This window comes from Alosa pseudoharengus, unplaced genomic scaffold (genome assembly GCF_046254945.1).
Source record: "Alosa pseudoharengus isolate Yale_2024_CS ecotype anadromous, Long Island Sound unplaced genomic scaffold, YU_APseudo_1.1 YU_APseudo_1.1_scf_12, whole genome shotgun sequence".
Lineage (NCBI taxonomy): Eukaryota > Metazoa > Chordata > Actinopteri > Clupeiformes > Clupeidae > Alosa > Alosa pseudoharengus.
The window spans coordinates 20009555-20022552 of record NW_027468587.1 but is presented as its reverse complement, the minus strand read 5'-3'; positions in this window follow the sequence as shown (position 1 = coordinate 20022552).

The following is a 12998-nucleotide window of genomic DNA, read 5'->3' as shown; positions in this document are numbered from 1 at the left end:
AAGTCGCAACCCATATATTTTTTTAGTGTTCAAGCCAACGGATATGGTGAGCTACATGGTAAGACACGCCTGTAGGCCTACTTGTTTGGAATATGCGGATGTACAGTATATATATTAGGGTGGTCCTTATTTTGATAGAAAAAATGAATACCTGATTTTTTTATGCTCTGACCCCCTGAATGTGTTATATTTGTTGAAAAAACATTATTTGCAAAGTTTTATAAGTTTTGGAGAAAATTTAGAGGTAGCTCAATTGACTTAAAGTTAGTTAAAAGTCCATGGCATTTTCATGGGTAACATCAAAAATGTCATTACATATTTAAACAGCATTTCTCATAGAGGAAGAGTCCAGGTGTTAAAATGGCCCGTCTGCAGTACAAACCTGTCAAATTAGGTGCATCATGAAATGAAAAACATGATTAAGAATACTGTTAAGCTACTAAAATCCTAATCAGACAGGAATGGGAAAACATTTAATTCTCAAAACTCTGAAGAGGTGAAGCAGCACAGTGGTAAGCACAGTGGTAAACATTCCTTGTCCCAACTTTTTTTTACAGTTTTTCTCAGTCGCTTTGGTGCTTTTCTCAGATCAAAATGAAAATTCTCATAACTATTAGTTCAACCTCCACAACATTTAGCCATTTGTGACCATCATAGTAGCAATTTCTCCTTCCTCTGAACAAATTGCAAATGCTTTTGGACATGTATCAGATGCTTTCATACAATTCTCTGCTGTTTTATAACATTATCATTATATTAACGCTGGACTCTAATTGCTCCTGCTGCACTTTTCTGCCATGGAGTCGGACTCTAATGCATCCATCAGGACAACCTCTGGTCCCATCCCGCACTCACCCCACTCCCTCTCCGAGCTCAATACAGAGCTTCACACACAGCTCAACCAACCCACAGCAGTGGAATAGTTCAGTTTCTTTTCTAATCAGTACAGAGCAATACAGAGCTTCACACACCAACCCACAGCAGTGGAATAGTTCAGTTTCTTTTTCCATTATATGCTTTAAGGAGGTTGTTTCTAATTGTGAAGGAGTGCTGTCACTACAGTCGAGTATGCGCTCTGACTTTCAGACCAATGAACCTGGCTCTTTGGCGTTGTGGTCAAGTGGCAGATTTGGTTCCCTGGAGACCCAGGTTCGAGGCCGGGTGGGGTGCCTGCTCTCTCCCTTCACTACATCCCACATCTTGCCCCATATTTGGTTAAATCTTGCTTCTAATTGTCACATATCCTTGTTAAATTGTGTTTCAGTGATTACATGTGCTTTGTTCCAGTATTCTGTAAAAGCTGCTGGATCTTGTTAAGGCTGCCCCCAGTGTTTAGTGTGTGTAATGTGCAATAGTGTGCAGTGGTTACATGGCTTGGGCGATAGGCGCATCTGATGGCAGAAACCCAAACAGAGCAGTTCCCAGAGCTAGAGGTGGAGACTGTACAAACTGTACAACACAGCCAAGATCACTCACTTCAACCAGGACGAAGGAGTCTCCAGAGAGAAGGGAAGAGAAGGGGGGGGGGGAGATGCAGAGGAAAACAAACATAAAGTGAGAGAAAAAAGTTTAACTTTTGTTAATGTATTTGTGAAAAAATTCACTGAAAATGGTTCATGAAAGTCTTGATATAAAGTTCTGTAAATAACAGTGATTAATGCACTCTTTTTTATTATTGACAGGGGTGACCCCCAAAACGGACTGTGAAATCTGCCTGCCGTCATGGAAGTATCTTTTTAGACTAGTCTAGCTATGTTTAAAAAATAAACTGTCAAATAAATAATTACCGGTATGTCGACCTGTTTTATTTCATTGCATGGCTATTGGATGGATTTTAAAACATGATATTGTAACATTCATGATTTGCAAACATTTATTGTAATTATTATCAAGTAATAGTGATTGGATTAAGGAGGAAAAGAAGATATTTAGAATAACTCATAAATTAGGTCAATATAATCCAGATATGACAGTGAAAATAACATAAATGCTGGGTTGAAAAATATAGTCTACCCAACAATAATGTAGGTTTAACCTAACAGTTTTGTTACAATAACCCAATGTTTGGGTTAGACTATCAACCCAACTCATTGGGTTGACCGAACAACCCAATTTCCGGGGATATAACACAGTGCTGGGCTCGACCACTGTTTAACCAGTGGTTGGGTTGAAATTGGGTTGTTTTTAACCCAATGTTTTTTAAAGTGTAGTACTCAAATAGTCCTTTGTCCTAGTTTTTAAACTGTGTCATTGTTAGTAGGCAGTCTAATCTAAAATGATTCTGCAATTTATACCAGGATGAGGGTGCAAAAACAAAAAAGGCACTTTCACTGAAGACAGTTCGCGTTCGGGGAATGTCATACATGATTTGCCTATATGATCAAAGATTCTGGTGGTGACTTTAGGAGTCAGGAGAGAGAACATAAGTAAGGAGGCAGTTCACACAGAATGGCTTTATAAAGAAAAATATACCAATGCTCAAACCTTTCACAGCAGATTGATTTGCATGCATGTATAAAATATCACCATAATCCAGTATTGACAGAAAAGTTGCTTGTATGCTTGTATTGATCTATGTTTGTTTAAAAAATATATAAATGTATACAAATATATACAAATATATAAATTGCATAAATATTCAAGCCTTCAAGTCAGTAGCTATTTAGTAGATCCTGTCATTGTCAATACACCACACATATGAGATCATATTTACATCTGATTTCATTATAATTTCATATAAATCTTATTGTGCTACTGTGTTGTTAAGAGGTTTCTGTTTCACCTGGAATATTTTAGTGCAGGGTTTCCCACAGGACTTTTCAGCGGCCGCCTAAGCAACACACGCCTGCGTCCTAGCCTGAGTAGGACAAAATATATTTTTTTATGAGCACTATCCGCCTGTTACTCCGTCCTGTCTGATCAGCGGCATCTGGTCTTGAATGTCTTCGCGTTTTCTATCATCGTTCGCCAAACATTCTACATCATATAAAAGGCAAGTGCAAGGACCATTACGTTTCCTTGCATGAAATTAAAGACTAACAAAACTAACACATTTTCTGGGGGAACCCAGTAAACATTTCCCTAATTGAATATGGGCTAGGTGACTGCCCTTATTTTATCCAAAAAAACCTAACTTGACAGTGGGTCAAGTGTCTGTCTGTTCATTCTAACAAAACCATAATGCCATTGTTTTGATGAATTCCCAATAGATTTATAGATATCATGAGTATGAAGTTGCACTTGTACCCAGGAAAATTTGTCCTCTGTATTTACCCTAACTATGTAGGACCAGTTGTAGCCATGCCAGCCTGGGGACCAACTCCAACTCCTTTGACCAACTCCTCTGAAGTGCCTTGGTCAAGATCGATGACCTGACCGATGGAGTATCTGATGCGTAATATATAAATATCATGCATGTTGTTTTAAATTGATATAATATAATAATTATCTTAGTGCTTAAACAATAATCAAAAGGGTACACCGTTGGTCTCCCACCATATGCGCTGTCATCAGCACAAATTATCTGTCCCTAAACGATCTGTCCCTAAACGATCACAAATGATCTGTCCCTAAACGTTAAATCCAAGTCGAGTACTGGAGAAAAGGCATGTGCCGGGTGAAGTTTGCTTGCGTGCCTTACGGTCATTTACAGCTTACAGGAATTTCTGAGGAAAAAGCAACACAGAATCTGATAGGCAGGTTAAAAGATTAATACGGATCCGATTATCTGCTTGCATGGCTTCTCATATCACTGCTATCCAGATGACAAAAGCTCTATTTGTCATTTCCACCTGACCAATTTTTTACATAACTGTCCATGTTTTCCGATTGAATGATCATGTTAATTTGTCAACTGATGATTAAACTTCTCAAGAAAAATAAGTTGCCCAATATCAAAGGGAATGTGCCAGAACAATACTCAGCTACACTGCTCAGAAAGGTGCCTTGTGTATAATCAGCTTTGGAAGACAACACATCACAGGCTGTAGTATGAAAAATCAGTGATTTTTTTTTCAAAGGACCCTCCAATTCAATTTCTATGAACCTCTACCAAACGGTTGAAGTGCCAGTTAATGGTAAAAGTCAGTTATCTGACTTTGGCATGAGATTATTGTGTTTTACTGAAAGACAAAGGTTTTTTCCCCCAAAAAAGTGGTATTATCTTGTAGCCCTGGTCCCAGAGTTTAAGAAAAATCATGTTAACAACAAATAAACTCATTCCCACTGTACCTGCAGACCACTTAAGTCAATTTACCATTGAAATGAATGGGATTATGGATTTAGGTGAAGAACGTGTACATATAATACATTTTGGTCTGTACCATGAAAACAGAACTGATTCAACTATATAAACCATATATTTTCTGAGAGCTTAGACCCTCAGGATGTGATCTAACATGACATAAGACATGTCCCACCCTCCTCATTAGTATGCTGCCCATGCATAACACATTGGGTATTGGTACAGTAAATCGGGTATATGCCTGATACCTTTAGGTCTGTGCCATTTAGGAAAAACTGGTTTAACCATAAACCATATATTTTCTGAAAGCTTAGACCCTCAGGATGTGATCTAAGATGACATAAGACATGTCCCACCCTCCTCATTAGTATGCTGTCCATGCATTACACATTGTGTATTAGTAAATTGGGTATATGCCTGATACCTTTAGGTCTGTGCCATTTAGGAAAAACTGGTTCATAAACCATATATTTTCTGAAAGCTTACACTCTCAGGATGTGATCTAACATGACATGAAACATGTCCCACCCTCCTCATTAGTATGCTGCCCATGCATTACACATTGGGTATTGGTAAATTAAGTGTATGGCTGATACATTTTGGGCTGTACCATGGAGGAAAAACTAATTAAACCACCTAAACCATACATTGTCTGAAAGCATATGCCCTCAAAATGTGAACTGACATGGGTTTTGCCATTTGTCACCCTCCTCATGACATGATAGCCCAAAACGGTATTAGCCATATACACTATTTACCAATACCCAATGTATTATGCTTGGGCAGCATACTAATGAGGAGGGTGGGACATGTCTCATGTCATGTTAGATTACATCCTGAGGGTCTAAGCTTTCAGAAAATATATGGCTTATATAGTTGAATCAGTTTCTCCTTCATGGTACAGACCAAAATGTATTGAATTGCATTGAATTACATATCTAATAAGCCTATATGTCATGCGTATGCATGATTTTTAAACATATATATGCTGTGTTTACACTACAGTAGTAGTATATATTTGACAGTATATAATGGTTAATATGATTAATTCATAAACTTTGTCATGTTTTCTAGTATTATCTATACGGACCTGACTTTTACCATAAACTGGCACTTCAACCGTTTGGTTGAGCATGTTTTCAAAAAATTATTTGACCATGAAAATATGCATATTTTTAATGTAAGTTAATACGTGTGTTATTCCACTTCATTTTAACATAATAATGAAGAAAAAAAAGTCTTACTTTTGAAAACTTAACTTAATAACAAAATATGGCCGAAATCGCGTAAATTAATTTCTTAAATCGTGTATGATGAGAAGGTGTGGCCTTTAACATTACAGAGGTACTGAGCAAATATTTTGTGCTTAACATGTAGTACTCAAGTGGTAGATATGGCTCCATATGTTTGAACTGAAAACAGTTGGATTTTTTGGTAAGATATGGTGTCTTAAAGTGTGCTCTACCAAACGGTTGAGCAGGCAGTTAAAGGGATATGGACCATATAGGATCATGTCCACTATATACCAATATTTTGGGATGACAAAATTGTCCCTACCAAAACGGTCATTCGTATTATTTTTGTTGTGAAGTCGTATTCATTCAAACGTGTCCTCATAAAATGTACATCTCCAGGACAACCAGTTTATGTCCCTACAAAAGCTGAGACCAAAACTACATGTATGTCCTTGGTGTGAATGAGCAACCTATACACATTACTCATCTTGCACTGGACCATCTTCCTGAATCTCAATATTCTGATCACAAAAAGTCTGGACAAATTACCAAATCAACACCAGTCAGAGGCTGCATTTATTCTTTTGCACTTTTATGAGGTCATTACATGACATTGATATTGGGGGCAGCGGTGGCCTACTGGTTAGCGCTTCGGACTTGTAACCAGAGGGTTGCCGGTTAGAACCCCGACCAGTATGACCGGCTGAAGTGCCCTTGAGCAAGGCACCTAACCCCTTTCTTTGCAAGGCCCGCTGAAAAACAGATGTGGTCTCCCAGCGAACTGGGGCTACCACTCTGGAGAACCCTCCGGGCCATCGGAATGGAACTGCTGCGAGAGGGCATTAGGTTTCTTGTTCTTAGTCCCAGGCCTGTAAGAAAGAGTGTGCCATATTTTCCCAGCACAACCCTCTGTTTCCCCAAGCACTCTCTCCCCAATACACAATACACAAATTCATCAATCTTTATTTGTAAAAAGAATGATATCCCATTCTTAGTATACATGTGAAACCATTTTAGAAAAAAAAATTCTAAGTGGTTCAGTGCTTCACCAAAGTTTAATTTGCCCATCACTTTCAAGAAATACCTCAAAATAGGGGCACTTACGACAGGGATAGCACACAGCAGAACTCTGCAAGGGCACTAACATACACATGCTCCTTAAATTTCCTGACTCATTACCAATCACGAAGGTGTAATCACTCAATCACATGAGCAGAGAAAATCAGGCAGTTTCCGAAAATGACAAAAAAAAAGGTACAAATGAGGACATCTAGTGGCAAAAGGCAGTGACTGTAACTAAAAAGTCCCTGGGGCCTTCCAGGCAGCGCTGCCTGGAAGACAACGTTGGGGGCTTAAAACCCCAAACACCATCTTGAGCATAGTTGAATATTGGTGGGGACATGTCCCCCTCTAAGTATATTATGAGTTGAGGCCTTGGTATTGATACTGTACCTACATGTGACAATAAAGCCCTATGAGCCAAAATCATGGAAAAAAATAGGAAATACATCTAATTTCAAGGTGAGTACTCATATCAAAATCAAATCAATTCAAATAAAATGTACTAAAATACAGTTTGCTGTGTGATAGTTATTCAGACAGCACAATTCCTTATCTATGTCAATTAATTAATTTTTATATTTCAGATATCGCCTGTAATAGTCCAGGAGCCATGCGGTCAGATGAGGTTATTTTTTTCTGCTTTATCTTGTAGACTTGGGGTAGCTAGTTTAGCAGGGTGCACAGTTATATCCCATGGGCAATATATTAAAAACCTGTTATGAGACAGTATGCCTTCCACGGCACACCTCCCACGGCTCCCACCCTTACACTGAACAACACAAGTCAACACTGTTCTGCCAGAGACTTTCTAGTGAGGAGACACAGCACTCAAAAAATCCTCCATAGAAATGCATGGGGTTAGTTTGTAACGCCAATATGGCCGTTGTCTACACATATTCCACCCCTTCCTTGGCAAAACGTCGACGTGAATACATTGAGCCAATCATGTGGTGTGGTGTGAATACATTGAGCCAATCATATGTTGTGTTGTGAAGACATCTTCCCAATCATGTGTTGTGAACTCGCCGCTGGAGCAAGATTGGTGTCGTGAAGCCTTGCGCACGCGCATTTCTGCTGAATAGGATGCCCGATGAAAAAGCGTTGCTATATGGCCGCCGAGTGGAGGGACTTGCCTAAAAGGACTTTGGTTCTGCTCATCTACCTCATGTATAATACTTCAATCTTACAACTACAATATTGTTATTAATACATTATCATTGCACTGAACTGCCTTGCACTATATTTATATTTATATTTATATTTAAATCTTTATTTATATTTATATTTAAATCTTTTCCTTCCCTCTCTTCATCCGCTGTGGCTAGAAGGATACATGGCCATTAAGACCCCATATGGAAAATTCATATTATTTAATGAGGTTGTATCACTGAAAACGATTATTTCTGAAAACTTTGGCCAAAGTTGAGATGTGGGAAAACTGGTGGTTTCACTTTCATCAAGGGAAAACAGCGCTGTTGCATTGCGACATTCCCTCGTTCGTTTGAAATCTCTGATTGACCACCTGTTCGAGGGATTTGCGACAGCCTTTCCCAGCTGTTTAACATGTTTGTAGCATATCACTGTTCAACAGAATTATTTTTTAAAACGGAGGGGATATAGGAGAAGAAGGATGGTTTGTGTGTTTTCTTCCTACACCTCACGGTGAGCTATTTTGTTGCTCTGATTGGTTAGGTCTATCTGCACTCTAATTGAGTGCATTGACTCTAATTGAGTGCAGAGGCATTCCCCCCCTGTATCGGTTGAAACACGCCCCATAATTACGTCCCAATGGAGCAGTATCAGACTCATATTCTGACTAGAATTGAGTATGACTACGTCAGGCTAGAATATTCGGTTTTCCTTTACTGAATTTGTAATTATTTATCGGCCGTTATAATTGCCGATACCTAGTATGTGCGTGCCTGTGTGTGTGCGTGTATATGTGTGCGTGCCTGCCTGTGTGTGTGCCTGTGTGTGCATGTGCGTGCGTAGTGTGTGTGTGTGTGTGTGTTTATGTGTGTCTGTGCATGTGGATGTGTGTGTGTCTGTGCGTGTGGATGTGAGTGTGTGTGTGCATGCGTGCGTGTGTGTGTATGCGTGCATGTGTGTGTGCGTGTGTGTATTTATGTGTGTGTGTGTGTGTGTTTGCGAGAAAGAGTGTGTGTGAGACAGTATCATCAGACTTTCTAATGAGGAGACACAACTTTCATTAGTTCTCAGTTATAATCTTTTTTCTACTTTCAAATCTCTCCTCAATCCTCCACCACCACCATCAACTACTTCACTGTCAGCAAATGACTTTGCAACATTTTTCACTGAAAAAGTTGCTAAAATAAGTGCTCAGTTTGATGCTCCTATAAGGAGGGCTTTGCCTTGTGTTAGTACGACCCCATCATTTGACTCTTTCTCTCCTCTTGATGAGGAAGCAGTCTATCAATTGCTTCAGCGATGTCGTCCAACAACATGCCCATTAGATCCTGTCCCGTCCACTCTTCTACAGTCTATCTCACCCGCTGTTCTACCAGCAGTCACACATGTATTTAATGCTTCTCTCAGTTCTGGAATAGTTCCTTATTCTTTTAAACAGGCTAGGGTTACACCTCTGCTAAAGAAAAGTACACTTAATCCAACTGAGGTGAAGAACTACAGACCTGTCTCCCTTCTTCCTTTCTTGTCAAAGGTTTTGGAGAAAGTGGTCTTCAAGCAAGTTTGTGACTTTCTTCATCAGAATAATCTACTAGACCCTATGCAGTCTGGTTTCAAGAGTGGTCATTCTACTGAAACTGCTCTTCTGTCTGTGACTGAAGCATTGAGAGTAGCTAAGTCCTCTGCTCAGTCATCAGTATTAATTCTACTAGATTTATCTGCAGCCTTTGATACTGTTAACCATGACATTCTCCTATCTATACTATCTGAACTGGGAATTTCTGGAAAAGCTCTTGACTGGTTTGAATCTTACCTTAAAGCGCGTTCTTTCAACGTGTCTTGGCAGGGACAGGTATCTAAGTCTCATGCCCTCACCACAGGTGTGCCTCAGGGATCAGTATTAGGACCCTTGCTTTTCTCTATTTACACCACTTCCTTAGGTGATACCATTCGCTCCCATGGATTTGACTATCACTGTTATGCAGACGACACTCAACTTTACCTGTCTTTCCCACCTGATGACTCTAGTGTTTCCCACCGGATTTCTGCATGCCTTAAGGATATTTCAGCCTGGATGAAAGATCGGCACCTTCAGCTTAATCTCTCAAAAACAGAGTTTTTGGTGTTTCCAGCTAAAACAGCTATTCCCCAACAGATTAACATCCAGCTTGACTCAACTTCACTGACCCCAACTAGATCGGCACGAAACTTGGGCGTTGTAATTGATGACCGACTTAACTTCTCTGAGCATATAGCTTCTATTGCAAAATCATGCCGGTTTATGCTTTACAACATTAGGAAGATCAGACCTTATCTGACACAAGATTCCACACAACTTCTTGTTCAGACCATGGTCATCTCTAAGCTGGACTATTGTAATTCACTATTAGCTGGCTTACCCGCTTGTGTAACAAGATCATTACAGCTGATTCAAAATGCTGGAGCACGCCTGGTCTTCAATCAGCCAAAGAGGACACATGTAACTCCTCTCCTAGTTACTCTCCATTGGCTCCCTATAGTAGCCAGAATTAAATTTAAATCTCTCACTTTGGCCTATAGGACACTAACTAGATCTGCTCCTAGTTATTTTAATTCAATAATCAAGCCTTACATGCCCAACCGCCCACTGCGGTCTTCTGGTGAGCGTATGTTGTGTCGACCAGTCATAAAAACTGGGTCTAATTCCAGACTCTTTTCTTCAGTGGTTCCATGTTGGTGGAATGAACTGCCCAGTGCTCTCCGTTCCTGTGGTAGTTTTGGGTCGTTTAAGAGGGGTCTAAAGACATTCCTATTCAACATATACTTAGTTGTTTAAGCGCTTATGTGTTATGGTTTATATAATGTTGTTTTTATTTTAATTGGGCTGTTAATTAATTTGACATTATTGTTTATTATTGATATTCTCCTTAATGTAGTCTTAGCATGTTATTGTTTTTATATTATTGATTGAATTGACATTATTGTTTTATTATTGCCTTTCCCCTTTTTTTACATTGCTTTTTTTATTAGGCTATTGATTGAATTGATATTATTGTGTACTACAACTATTCTCCTTACTATATTTGACCTAGATTTTAATCTGTTCCCTGTTCATTTTTAAATATTATTATGTTGTTTTGTATTTATATGTCGCTTTGGACAAAGGCGTCTGCTAAATCCATAACCATAACCATAACCATAACCATAATCAAAATTAAAAAAAAAAAACACTTATAAATACAATCATATATCAGTCTGTGTGGAATGAATGTATACATTTTACAAGTTTCACTTTTTGAATGGAATTACTGAAATAAATCAACTTTTTCATGATATTCTAACTATATGACCAGCACCTGTAGAACCTTTTTGAATTTGAACACTTTGAAAAGTCAGGTGGTCAGATCTTCACATTGTGTAAAATAATGGAAAAAATAATTACAGTTAGAATGACCCATTATTTAGAAAGCAATGACCTTTTCTCTCCATATCAGAGTGGGTTTCGTAAAGGGCGAAATACAATGGATTCATTATTATGTTTAGAATCAGATATAAGGAAAGCACAGACTAATAGGGAGATGGTAATAGCAGTATTTTTTGACGTTGAGAAAGCGTATGATATGCGTTGGAAAGAAGGGTTATTAATTAAATTACAACGATTGGGTATTGGTGGTAAAGTATACAATTGGATTTTGGATTTTTTGTTTAAAAGGAAAATACAGGTAAGAGTAGGAGCAGAATTCTCTGAGGTATATACCGTTGAGAATGGAACTCCACAGGGTAGTGTATGTAGCCCATTGTTATTCAACATTATGATTAATGACATATTCTCAAATATTGACCAGAAAATTGGGAAATCCCTGTATGCTGATGACGGAGCATTATGGTTTAGAGGCCGTAATGAATCTTATGTTAAATAAAAAATGCAAGATGCAATTAATGAAGTGGAAAAATGGGGATTTAAATTATCTGTGTCTAAAACACAAGTCATACGTTTTTCAAAAAAGCATAAGATTACTCCTGTATCTTTAAAATTGTACAGTCAACCTCTTGAGCAAATGAGAACTATAAGGTTTCTTGGGATGTGGTTTGATGAAAAATTTACATGGAAGACTCATCTGGAAAAAATGGTTAATAAATGTAAAAAGATTGTTAATATCCTACGATGTCTATCAGGACAAGCATGGGGTGCAAGCAGGGCATCTTTGCAAAATATATATTGGGCACTAATGAGAGCTGCTTTTGATTATGGAAGTATAGCATATATGTCATCAGCAGAGTCTAATATCAAAGCATTGGATGTCATGCAAGCTCAAGCTCTAAGGATATGTAGTGGCTCTTTTAAAACATCTCCAGTGTCTTCTATGCAAGTGGAAATGGGAGAGATGCCTTTGAGGATCAGAAGGGTACAACTGATGTTAGCATACTGGGTTAATGTGAAGGGACAAGGTGATAGCCACCCAGCTAAAGCTATCTTAAAAGACTGCTGGGAACATAGTAAGTCCAATTACAGAAGTTTTGGGTGGATTGGCGATGTGAAAGCTGAGAATATAGGGTTACATAAGTTACAGTACTGCTCAACGGTTTCAGTCCCTCCTATTCCTCCATGGTTTTTCCCTATACCAGATGTAGATTTAGGCATTCACAAGGAAATTAAAAATAAACCAAAGGAAGTAGCAGTGAGGGATTTGTTAAATATTATCTTAATGTGCATTTTTCTGATTATATATTCATATTTACAGATGGTTCCAAGGATCCAAAGACAGGACATGCTGGGTCAGCAGTATATATTCCAAAGAAAGGGGTAATATGTCAGGAAAGGCTAACAGATAATTTGTCAGTATACACAACAGAGCTAGTTGCAATTTTGTTGGCCTTGGAATGGGTAGAGGGGAATGATTTAAATAATTCAGTGATTATATCTGATAGTTATTCAGCTTTAGAAAGCATGAAAACTGGGAAATCTATAAGAAATGATATAATTAATAACATTTATATGGTTTTGTATAAGTTAAATGCAAAGGATTTAAAAATCAGGTTTTTTTGGGTGTTGGAGTGAAGGGGAATGAGGAGGTTGATAAGCTTGCAAAACAAACACTGAAACTCAGTAAAATATTACAAGTTCCATTTAGCAAATCTGAAGCTAAAATGTTCATTAAAACATATGCAAGATCAACATGGCAGGAATATTGGGTGGATCAGGACAAAGGGAGACATTTATATAATATCCAACCAGAAGTGGATATAGGAAGGACAGAGTGTAGGAGTAGAAGAGAGGAAAGTATAATTACAAGGTTAAGAATAGGACACACAGGACTTAATTCTTCACTGAA